Below are 12,534 nucleotides of genomic sequence, written 5' to 3' on the forward strand. Positions count from 1 at the left end.
CTTGTCAGTTTGAGGTTGTGTAAATGAGTGATGATTTTTCACGTTTGGGTCCGTGGACACACTGGTACAGATTCATATCAGTACCTTACTTTTTAGGCTTCTAATTAAGTTCTCTTCTGTAAATTTTCATTTAGTGATAGACAATTTGTATGATTGCAAATTATATTAATGCCCGCTTAACACATCCCATTTCTAATTTAATTAGAAATCAAATCATTATTAGATACTGAAAGTTCACAAAAATTAATGTCGCAATTGATCGATTCCCTTCACGCTCAACACAACGTGACAGTTCAAATGAAATGAGTTGTATGTTTTTACAATAACATTTCTGTTAGCTAATGTGTAAATGTGTATTATTCAGTTTATTGTTCTTCATCATTTCCTAATATGAAATGAACAGTTTGTTTGTGACAGGCAGAGATGACATGGAGATGTGTAAATGTGTAACTGTTTGTCATAATTTTTTTTCTGAATAACATATTCATAGATTAAATTCAAGCATGAGAAAATACCTTCATTGAACAACCCAAACCACACTTGACTTCACACCCCAACAAACACAATTCAAGATTAATCTATATTTTACTTATTTAGGTTTAATTTCTATCCAAAACCCAAGATGGTGGTGAATTTGTAGCACAAAACTTGCTCAAAGCACCCTTGAGACATACTCTATTTCAATTCCGGATATCAAAAATAGCAATGCAATATGTCTTTGACGAACTGCGACAGTTGAACGACTGTACTGAGTAGACACAATTTCGCCTGAGCATGTTGTTATCTCCTAATTTGACCGAGAAGCAATGAAGATTGTCGAGAAACAATGCACGATCCTCAAGTCATAATTAGACATTGATCCACTTCACCAATTCATCATTGAGATTGGTGCGTCGAACCATGTAAAAATGCAATTGGCACTGGCAATCACCAGACTGATACATCCTGATGATGTTAGACAAAAGCAACAATTTGAAGACAACCGTTTCGAATGTGTCAACTTGAAGAAATGTAAAATCTACCTTCATAAAAACTGATGCTACTGACCATGTGATACTGCTCAAACTCGTTCAAGGTGGCCCAGGCCAGTTCCTCACCCAACCAGCAGTAAAACACGCCCGGTTTTGTGCGGCATGCGACCATAACCATCAAGTCAGAGCGGTCCCGCACGAATGTATTGGCTGCTGCATAGGACTGGGACCAACATGGATCAGGCGAACGGAGCCCGATCAAGGCACCAGTGAAGGGGTTAATTAGAGAAAAGGTGTTGGTGATGCTAACAGAGAGGAACCAACCCGAGGAAGATCCGAAGAGGTTACAGATGTCGGAGACGTTAGAGTAGACGCGGTCTTCAGAGAGGACCTCATAAATTGATGTAGGGGCATCAATTACCGAAATAACGGACCATTTTTAACCAAAAAAAATTCAGTTTGGTTGAAAACCAAACAAACCGAACCATTTGAATGCCCCTACACATGGACCTCATAAATTGTGGCATTTTTCCTATCATCCAAGATTTCACCAATATGTTTTCAATTTTCAAAATTCATATTCATTTTTTACTATTAATAAAAAAACCGGGGACTAATCTAACAACTCCGTTTCTATAATAGTATAATATATAAAAGATGGAAAGTACCACCTTACTGGAAATAAAAGGAGATATTAACTATTTTAAAATTTTATATGGGTACACCAAGAAAATTTTCCCATTTTCATTCAGTAAAAGGCAATTTAGGCTGAGCAATTTGGTGTTACGACTTCAGCTCTATGTATTAAATGTTAATTATTAAAAATGTGGTATTTACATTTAGCAATCTATTGTTGTAAAAAAAATGGAAACAAACCGCCCATGGAATTGCTACAGAGTACAAATTTGCTTAACAGTCAATACATAATTAAAAAAAAGAAAAATTTCTAACGCAAGATCTACTCTTTTTTTGTCGATATAATAATATTTTAAACCCTTGGGGCTCATTGCCTCAGTAAATCAATAAAATTATATTATAGACATTTAGTACAAAAACTAAACTACGAAATTCCTAAATTCCAAATATATTATTATTATTATTATTCTACGACTAAGTTGTTCAAAATTTCCCAACTCATTTGCATGTGAGAAGGCAAAGGTGCAATCATACTAAGCTTTTTTAAAGTTGATCTTCATCGAAATCAGAAGCACCAGCCATTTTTAAAGCAGATGAAATATCAGGCAAAATCATTTGCTTACAATGCAGATGCAAAAACGGTTGTTTCTCTGAGACGGTACACCGCCTTCACAATTCAATAGAATCCATGCGCAGTGCACTCTCAACTTTTTTTTAATTTAAAGGAGCAAAAAAAGAACAAGGAAAAAAAAATGATTACTAATTTTATTTTTTTGGCTTAAAAGAATGATTAATAATTGATCATATGATTAGAGTGAGGCGATGGTACAATGCATAGCACATATTGATCAATATCTTTATTTTTAAAGTCTAAATAGACGATCTGAATCATTAATATCATATTTACTCTTCTAAAATTATTGGAACTATCACATTTGCCCAATCTATTATATATTATCTATCCTATACTTATAAATTCCTCAATTATCCATATTGTAATTAAAAGATAAATTTTTCTATAAATCAAATTGTTGAATTAAATTTGAGGTGGGATTGAAGTCTACTGGCACGAATCTCAATGCAGTTTCCCCAAGGGACATCCTTAGCACAGAGTATCCTTTCTGCAGAGCTGTGCAAAGTTTTTAATCTGATCCGTTCGTTTTGATCGGATGGATCAGATCAGAAGAGCCTCAAATTTTAAGATCTAATTTGATTTGTCCGATCAAAATGAACGGATCAAACCGCAGAGGATAGCGTTCCATCCCCAATTAAAAAAAAAAAAAAAATTGGAGCGCTTCCGTTATTAGTGGGATTGAAGTCTACTGACACGAATCTCAACGCAGTTCCTAGCATTCATCCCCTACAGGCCAAGAACCGACGGCCGAATGCTAATGCGTCGATAAGGCTCTCGCTCCCTCTCTCGCTCGCTCTCTTCAATAGAATCCATGCCCCCGCTTCTCCACCCAATTTGTTCTTTTCCAAGCACCGCTAAATCTTTGTTTGAAACCAAACCAAATCCATGCTTCCTCTCTCTCTTTCACCTCACAAAGAACCCCACTTTATCTCTGAAGAAACAAGTTCGCACTACTTGTGCAACATTACAAGATGAGAATGAGATGTTCCCTCAAACTGAAATTACAACCAAAACCAAGTATGTGCGTGTCCTTGAGTCCTATCAATTATTCCAAAAATGGATCAATCAAGGCCGTAAACCCACGCCGAAAACGTGCAAAAGCTTGGTTTTCGCGCTTTGTCATCATGGCATGCTCAGAAAAGCTGTGTGGATTGTGGAGTTCATGCTCCGCAATGGTGTTACGTTGCTCGATGAGGTTTGCACGCTCATTATAAAAAATCTCATTACCATAGGAGCATATGAGTATGCCATCCAACTGCTCGATGAAATGGAGCATAGAGGCTGCACTGTCGATCCTAACGTGTGCAACACTGTGACACATTCAATGTGCCGGGAAGCGGTCACATGCCGGGGTTGGTACTTTTGGGATAAACTAATTCAGAAAGGACTTGCACCAACTAACCCAAGAACTATTAACATATTGTTGGATTTTGCTTATCCACAGGGAGGCGCCTACTTGACTGTTTCTATGTTAACCCAAATCTTGTTAAGAGGTGGAGAACCAGACTTTAGATGTTACCAGGCGGTTCTAAGAGCATACAGGGACGACAACCTTGTTAACGAGGCCTTGGAGCTATTTATGGTATTGCCCCCTTGTTTGAAGTATCATTTGACAACCTATAACATTTTGTTACATGCATTGGGTCAGCAAGGCCGGTGGACCGAGGCAGAGGCAATCTTTGATGACATGATGGAGAGAGGAATTATGCCTGATATTTTAACTTATAGGGTTTTGATAGTAGCTATAGCAAACGAAGGGTACACACAGGAAGCATTGGAAATTGTTGAACAACTTGGCATAAATGGGTTTGAAATTGACGCTTGGTGCTTCAATCCGATAATCATGCGGTATTGTTCAGAGGGCCAGGTGAACATGGTCCACAAATGTTTGAAAAACATGGAAAGATGGAAGTGCCCTTTCAACTCTGGCACATATGGGGCTATTGCCCTCCTTTGCAACAGAGGGATCTTAGATGAGGCATTTCAAATTTTGGAGTCATTGCGCCAAAAGCAAGGTAAAGACCTACACTCTTTTTATGGGAAAGAAGTGTTATCATACCTGTGTTCTAATGGTAACACCTTAGAGGCATTGCAAATTCTGACCAAGCTAGAGCAGGTACAGGTACAGTATACACCCAAGTTGCAAACCTTGTTATATGTTGTAAATGGTTTGGCCAAGGAATGCTTTTATGAGGAGGCAGTGGGGATGTTTGAAGTGATGGATAAGTATAATGCTTGGCCAAATATTGAATACTATAATAAGCTTGTTTTACAATTATGCAAGGGGGGAAGAATAGATTTGGCAATAAATGCTCTTGAAAAAATGGTAATTAAGGGGTATGAACCGACGGAGCGCACTTATGTGATTATTATTGAAGCGATTGGGAACCTTGATAGGAAAGATATAGTAGAGAAGTTGTTGAGGGAGTTGTATGAAAGAGGGAAAGTTAGCCAAGAAAGTATGGAAAAGATTAGCCTGAAGTTTTGCTTGGATAATGTTGGTTTTTAGTTTGCAAAAGTGGTACTAAATATGTCTATCCATTGAGATGGCACGAGGGATGAAGAAAAACCTAGCTTGGTAGATTTGATTGAATGACATATATACCCTTCTTGTCCTTTTTGCTTCATTTTCTGATGAGAAATTTTGTAGCCAAAATTGTTGCCCGAGTTAAAACTGAAAAATGTTAAAACCATTCTGAAATTTTCTAAAAATACTTTTCAAGTTCAATTGATGAAACAAAACTTCCTTCTGCAAAGTATCAAAGACACTAGCCAGAAGGCCATTTTATGTACTTGATCTCTGGTATTTTAAACCATTTTTATTTTGTAAATACACTACAAGTGTGCTAACCTAACCAGACAGGAATTCAGATCCAGTCAGATATCTGACCTGGTATAATGAGATTCCGACCGTTTATTTTAATCTAACACGAATTTCGATGTGCATCTAAGGCATCATGTCTGAAAAGAAACCGCTCGGCTGAGAAAGATTTCCCCAGGTTTCTTGAGAGAATAGAAGGCAAGTGATATATACAACTTTGTCTGGAACTGATAATTTATCAAGGCCATATATTCATGGTTTCACTTGTCAGTTTGAAGTTGTGTAAATGAGTGATGATTTTCCACGTCTGGGTCCCAAGTTGGACATACTGGTACAGATTCGTATCAGTACCTTACTTTTTAGTCTTCTAATTAACTTCTCTTCTGTAAATTTTCATTTAGTGATAGACAATTTGTATGATTGCAAATTATATTAATTAGAAATCAACACAACGTTCACAAAAATTAATGTCGCAATTGATCAATTCCCTTCACGCTCAACACAACGTGACAGTTCAAATGAAATGAGTTATATGTTTTTACAATAACATTTCTGTTAGCTAATGATGTTAGACAAAAGCAACAATTCCAAGACAACCATTTCGAATGTGTCAACTTGAAGAAATGTAAAATCTACCTTCATAAAAACTGATGTTACTGACCATGTGATACTGCTCAAACTCGTTCAAGGCGGCCCAGGCCGGTTCCTCACCCAACCAGCAGTACAACACGCCTTGTTTTGTGTTGCATGCGACCATAACCATCAAGTCATAGCGGTCCCACACAAGGGTATTGGCTGCCACATAGGACTGGGACAAACATGGATCAGGAGAAGGGAGATCGATCAAGGCACCAGTGATGGGATTAATTAGAGAAAAAGGTGTTGGTGATGCTAACAGAGAGGAACCAACCTGAGGAAGATACGAAGATGTTACAGTTGTCGGAGACGTTGGTGTAGACGCGGTCTTCAGAGAGGGAATAAAAATGGGTGGAGGAGGTGAAAGAGAAGGCTAACAGGGGGAGTTGCGGAGGGAGGCGGAGGGTGTGAGAGTGGAAGGAAGACTATCAGTGGGAGCAGACAGAGCGGAATCGGAGATGGTCAGTCAACTCCATAAGGTTTCCGGCAACTTTGATTACCAGTTCAGATGGCAAATCTGACCAGCCCTTTTGTTTGTTATGGAACTTAGATTTGATTTGAAGAAGGCGGGACTCGTCTTTGGATTAAGACTTATAAGAGGGAAAGAAATCATGTATGGTTTTCTAAAATATGGGGGAATTTCAAACACTCATGTATATATCCAGTATAATTTTATAATAAATCAAATATCTCAAAAAGCAGTTAAATAATAATATTTAAAAATATAAAATTTACGTATAGACCAATATATTATTGTTTTTCTCTCCTTTCAAGGGTGGATTTCTTTTTTTTCCTAGTCGGACGTTTTTAAAATATGACATCCCACATGGATAGAGGTGTTCAAAACAATCTGTTCGCTTGAAACCGAAATAAAATAAGCAAATCAATTTTTTTTTTTTTAAAAAAAACCGAACCAAACAATCTGTTCGCTTTAAACCGAATTAACCAAACCAATTAAAAAAATAAATCGGTATGGTTGAAGTGATCCATTTAAAGAAAATATATAAGCAAATCCTCAGCAAAATCAATAAAATTTAAATTTAAACATTTAGTACAAAAAACTAAACTACAAAATTGCTAAATTCCAAATATATTATTAATTATTCTATGACCAAGTTCTTCAAAATTTCCCAACTCATTTGCCCGTGAGAAGGCAAAGGTGCAACCGTGCTAAGCTTCTTTAAACTCCATACCTCATCGAAATCAGAAGCACCAACCATTTTCAAAGCAGATGATATATTAGGCAAAATCATTTGCTTACAATGCAGATGCAAAAACGGTTGTTTCTCTGAGACGGTACCGCCTTCACAATTCAACCCAAAAGGAAGCTTTAGTTTATTATTTGTGATAGAGTCGTCTAAATTACTTGGCAATGGGACGGGTTTCCATTTCTTGTAGGCCCTCCGCCCGTATTTGGCATCACCTACTATCGGTGTTTATAACACCTCTGTGCAGTGCACTCTCAATTTTTTTTAATATAAAGGAGCAAAAAAAAGAAGAAAAAAAAATGATTAATAATTAATCATATAATAAGAGTGAGGCGATGGTACTATGCATAGCACATATTGGTCCATACTATTGATCAATATCTCCATTTTCAAAGTCCAAATAGATGACCTGAACCATTCAATGTGATTTCCATGTGAAAATGCACACGCACACAAAATTTTTATATTTTTTTACTATATTTTTAGATAGGATGAAAATCACTACGGTAGCCTCACTGGATGTGATAACTTGTGCTAAATCAGCAATTTTTAAAGACTTACCTGATGCTTTCTTCCAGTAAGGGGGCTAAGCTCTAATCATGTCAACCCTGAAAAATCAAAGAAATAGAAAAGAACATATTTAATACAGAGAAATATATAGCAGCCTATACCTAGCTAAATATACCATTAAAAGTATTTTGATTGATTACAATAGGTATCTAATGTCAAGAAATGACTAACCATTGGAGAAATATTCAATGACACTACACTCTGTCACAGAATGTTGCGCTGATAGATTATCTGAAATAGTTATTCTTTCAGACTTGCCATCATCTGATACATCCTACAATAGAAAAGTTGAATATTTACCAAACGCGCAGGAATCAAATAAGGGATATTAGTATAATAAGGTCATCGTAGCAAGTTACCTTTGCCAGTGGAGCTGATATTAGACTCTTAATTAGTTTGTACTTTGCAATACTCTCGGAGCATCGTTCATATTTTATACAATAGAAACATGTCAGCAAATGAAATGCAAAGCTTAGTGACAGCTGAATCAAAATTTAAAATTTTATACCTTTGTAGAAACACCCAATAATCTTCACTTCAGTTTTCACAAAACCCACGACTTTTGCATTTGCCAGAAAAATAAAAAACTCGCAAATGACATGCACTAACTGGGTGTTACCCAACTAGTAAGCGAAATAAATTTGACCTTCTATTGGGGCCAGTAAAAATGATTTCCTCTTCTACATTGAATTTCTCTCCTTCTAATCCCTGAATTCAAATCCCCAGAAATATCTCAAACTTTGAATTGATCTGTACCGTTCAAATCCTTTCTGCACAAATCTCAAGCACAATAATATTGGCCCCTGCATTCCGAATAGGCAACGAAAAAAATTTGGCCCGGTTTTAGATAAACTGAAAATTTGAGATATCTCAGTCCCAGAGGATATAGACTCCTAATCCCTTCTATCCTGTATTAAATTTACCATACAAAAAACACAATTAAAAAAAAAATCAATTTCTGGAAAGAGAAAGTGTAATATTCTCTTAGATAAGTTCTTTTATTCATATTTAAGATTGTTATAATTTGATATTCTGATGAAACACTGAAACTACATGAAAGAGGCAAAATTCAAATGAAAATCATTCCTCATCAAACCCCGAATCTTGCACCAAATCATTCATTTTCCCAACAAGGAATTTAAGCACATCTTCTCTGCCTTCTTTCAAAAGCAAATGCCTCAGTTTGCCAAAAGTCGATCCAGGTGGCCTGATTCCCTTTTCAATCATATCCTCAAATAACACACACGCTTGATCGATCTCTCCTTTCTCACACAACCCGTTTATCAGCACTGCAAAAGTGTGCATGGTTGGTACGAACTGCTTCAATTGCATGTATTTCCATACCTTAAGCGCTCTCTTGGTATTATCGGTTTCAAAGAACATCTTTATCATCATAGTATACGTGTCAGAATCTGGTTCAAACTCAGGCCTCTTAATCATAGTACGAAACACTCTATATGCCTCTTCGGTTTGCCTTCTACCGATCATGCTGCTAAGAATAATGTTGTAAGTTCTTAAGTCGGGATTAATTCCTTTTTCGGCCATGTCTTCTACAGCCCGAAATGCATTTTTGTATTTGTTCACCCGACAAAAGGCGGATACAAGTGCATTATACACGACCACATCTGGTTTGATTCCACTTCTCTCCATTGATAGAAATGTATTAACAGCATTCTCTATTTTCTGCTCTACACCATAAGAGTGAACAATTGCACTGTAAATAAATGAGGTCGGTTGGCACTGCCTAACGGACATTTCTTGTAACATATTAACCGCCTCATCGGTTTTTCCGGTTTTGCATAGTGAATCTACCATGATACCATATGTGACAATATCTGGTTCGCATCCCTCCTTTATCATTTTACGGTAAACTTCCCGCATTTTGGTTAAGTCAGGTGCCCGACCCCAACCCTCGAGAAGTATACTGTAAGTCTTTGCATCGGCCTTGAACTGGTGTGACATTTCATCAAACACCTCTTGGGCCTTCCTCACATTCTTGGATTTGCACAAAGCACCGAGAAGACCATTGAAAGCCGCAAGGTTCGGGCTTACACCAAACTTGTCCATGACATTAAATGTATACATGGTTTCCTCCACCTTCTGAGCACGTGAATACCGCCTCATTATAATACAAAATGTTTCGACATTGAGTAGCCTCTCTCTTCGCATGACAGATACTAAATCCCATATGATGCGATACTGACGTATCTTGGCAAGGGACCCGATCATGGTATGGTACGCATTTACAGAATGTGAGAAGTTGCGTTGCTTCTGGGCCCACAGGAAAAACCGGTACGCCAACATACCAGCATTTTCAAACTTTTTCAGGACAAGTTCGGCCGATTCAGATGGGACCCGCAAACCACTCTGGTCAAGCAATACCTCCAGTCCAGAACCGGCAGCGCGTGACGCCATTATCTCACAAGCTTTCTCTGTGGGGTCAAAGAGGTGTGGAAGGTTTTCCCTGTTTGAGCTGAGCATTCTTACAAACACCTTGCGGGCGTGTGAACGAATGCACCTGATTCTATGCATTGAAGCACTCATTCGTACAAAACCTACAGGAGATCAGGCCCCGTTCAAATCAAGATCTCATGAGAACTTCACCAATCCCCCTTCCAAGATTATAGTGTTAAGATCGAGTGTTAAGCACGGCAAGTGAAGCGGTTATGTTCGCTGCACAGGTAACCATGAGTGAAATGTTGTTTGGGGGAAACGTATCCCTGTCACATTTCAGCCTTGCACCAACCTAGCAATTGCAAAGCAAGTTATTAATTTATATATTATTTTTGGATTAATTGCATGTTTTATCCCTATTCAACCAAATTAAAAAACCAAACAGAAAAGAAGGCTATCAGCAAATAAAGAACAACACTTAAACGCATTTAAAACACCTTGGTTCTTCCTCTATTCTACCAATTAAAAAGCCCAAACAGTGTAGAGGGTCTCAGCAACTCAGCACTGGTTCTTACCCTATCACACAAAGTTCATGCATTATTCAAACTCAAGCACAGTTCAGCACAGCACAAATTGAGAACATCATATAACACAATAAGACCACATTAGGTTCAGATCAGCAATTAAGCAAAGGCACAAAAATATTGCCAAAACTAAAAACATTTTGGTAAATATTACCAAAACTAAATTAGGTTCAGTACCAGCCTCAACAAACTATCAAGATGTAACCAAAAACCACAAAACTTTTTGTCTAGGTGATCTAAAATGAAAACACTGTTCGTAAATTAAAAAAAAAAGTTATATTAAAAGCTAAACCCTAAAAACGCTATTTGTAATTTGAATATACAATAACAAAAATAAATTCTGACCTTGGTGCTGAGAGAGGATGTCAACGACCGGGAGGTGTTGTAGGGTTTTGAGAGAGAGCGGGTATGAGGAATAGAGGTGAATCACATTTTTTTTTTTTGATTGAACGCAGCCTGCCTCGGCCCATTATTGCCATGAAGGCTGAATTTACGGCCCATTTACGATACTTCCGAAAAGGAGGACTACGCCCGGCTTGGATTGGAGCCCGACAAGTAATGCTGTTCATCGGGTCCGGTTTATTCGGTTTTGAACTGAACCGAATTAGTTTGGACCAAACGGTTCCATTTTTTCAGTTTAATGGTTTGGTTCAGTTTGCTTTTTAAAACCGAATTATAACTTCAGTTCGATTCGGTTTGAAAATTTTCAAAACCAAAATAACAAAACCGACCGAACTTTTATATATTATGAATTTGATCCAAACCGCTTCGGTTTATTTCTTAATATCCTATTTTATTTCTTCATATACTTCGATTTATTATAAATCAATTGTTTTAAATAAAAAAATTAATATATTTTGGTTTGAACCGAACAAAATGAAATAAAACTTTGGTTTGCTTTGATTCGGTTGCAATACTAAATCAGTTCAATTCGATTCTATTTTTGAAACCAAACCAAACCGATGAATACCCGACAAGTGTGGCACGAGTTAACTGCCATGCATTGTCACCCTTGTTTAACCAAACTGGTACAACCGGTGGATCTGACCGGTACGCAAGAAAATTATCAGCCATGATTGGAGACCTTTGTGTACTACGGTTATGATGGGCAGCAGCACATATAAGGGGTAAATATTTTAACAAAGTAGTTATGGCTTCATGCAGCGCAGAGACTATGGAAATAAAACAGCTCTGCATATGGTTCGTGCTCTGTATGAAACCAAAACTGCTCTGTTCAAACGTTTACCCTATATAAATATAAGTTGTTAGAATAATATACTGTATCATCTATTGTAATTACCAATTTGCGTTCCTTTTACACCATTATATTAATGGAAATAATTAAGAAGAATGAACTTGATTATAAAAAATAATTTATATTGGAAAGTGAAACGAGGATATTGGTTTACTGGTAATCGTAAGGTCAACATGCCTCAACCAGTTAAATCCCCTTGCAACTTGATATATTTATCTAAGTCCTAACAGATATAATGCAACATTCTTTCTGGCATTCTGCTTTTGAGATGTCGGGAATTGTGTATAGTTATATTACCTAATTCAAGAAAGTTTTGTTCGTCTCATAAGCAATCCTTTATATATTAAAATTGTTTAAGGAATTTTTTTTGGAAGATCTAGAATTGAAATATAACAAAGTGGATCGAAGTGTGTGTGTATATACACACAATCCTGCAGGCTAGCTAGTATATATATATATATATATATATATATATATATATATATAGAGTTAGGCTGGGGTGCTATGGATAGCATAGTGGCCTCTATGCTACGGCTCAATATTCGAGTTTTCAAAATCCAAACGGTCGATCCGAACCGTTCATCTTATTCTCCATATTAATATCTGCTTGGAGACCAAATTTTACATTTTTCTGAATTTTTTTACTATTTATTAAGTATTTTACAAAATTGTTGATCCAACGGTGGCTGCACAAAACAGTAAAACCGTTGGATTAGCAATTTTCAAAGTGGCTTAATAAATAGTAAAAAAATTCAGAAAATTATAAAATTTGGTCTCCAAGCAGATATTAATATGGAGAATAAGATGAACGGTTCGGATCAACCG

At 36.9% G+C, this 12,534-nt stretch overlaps 1 pseudogene across 1 annotated transcript; it reads right to left on the reverse strand.

The window, feature by feature from the left end:
* Positions 1–6,721: 6,721 nt before the first annotated feature.
* LOC144561646 (pentatricopeptide repeat-containing protein At1g77360, mitochondrial pseudogene) lies at positions 6,722–10,853 on the reverse strand (annotated as a pseudogene). Its single transcript, XR_013513904.1, has 5 exons — positions 10,800–10,853; positions 7,836–10,222; positions 7,648–7,750; positions 7,468–7,514; positions 6,722–7,159 (listed from the first exon to the last, which is right to left on the reverse strand). The product of XR_013513904.1 is annotated as a pentatricopeptide repeat-containing protein At1g77360, mitochondrial pseudogene (transcript).
* Between the last annotated feature and the right edge of the window lie 1,681 nt (positions 10,854–12,534).

The sequence above is a fragment of the Carex rostrata genome, chromosome 1 (assembly GCF_964058835.1).
Source record: "Carex rostrata chromosome 1, lpCarRost1.2, whole genome shotgun sequence".
Classification (NCBI taxonomy): domain Eukaryota; kingdom Viridiplantae; phylum Streptophyta; class Magnoliopsida; order Poales; family Cyperaceae; genus Carex; species Carex rostrata.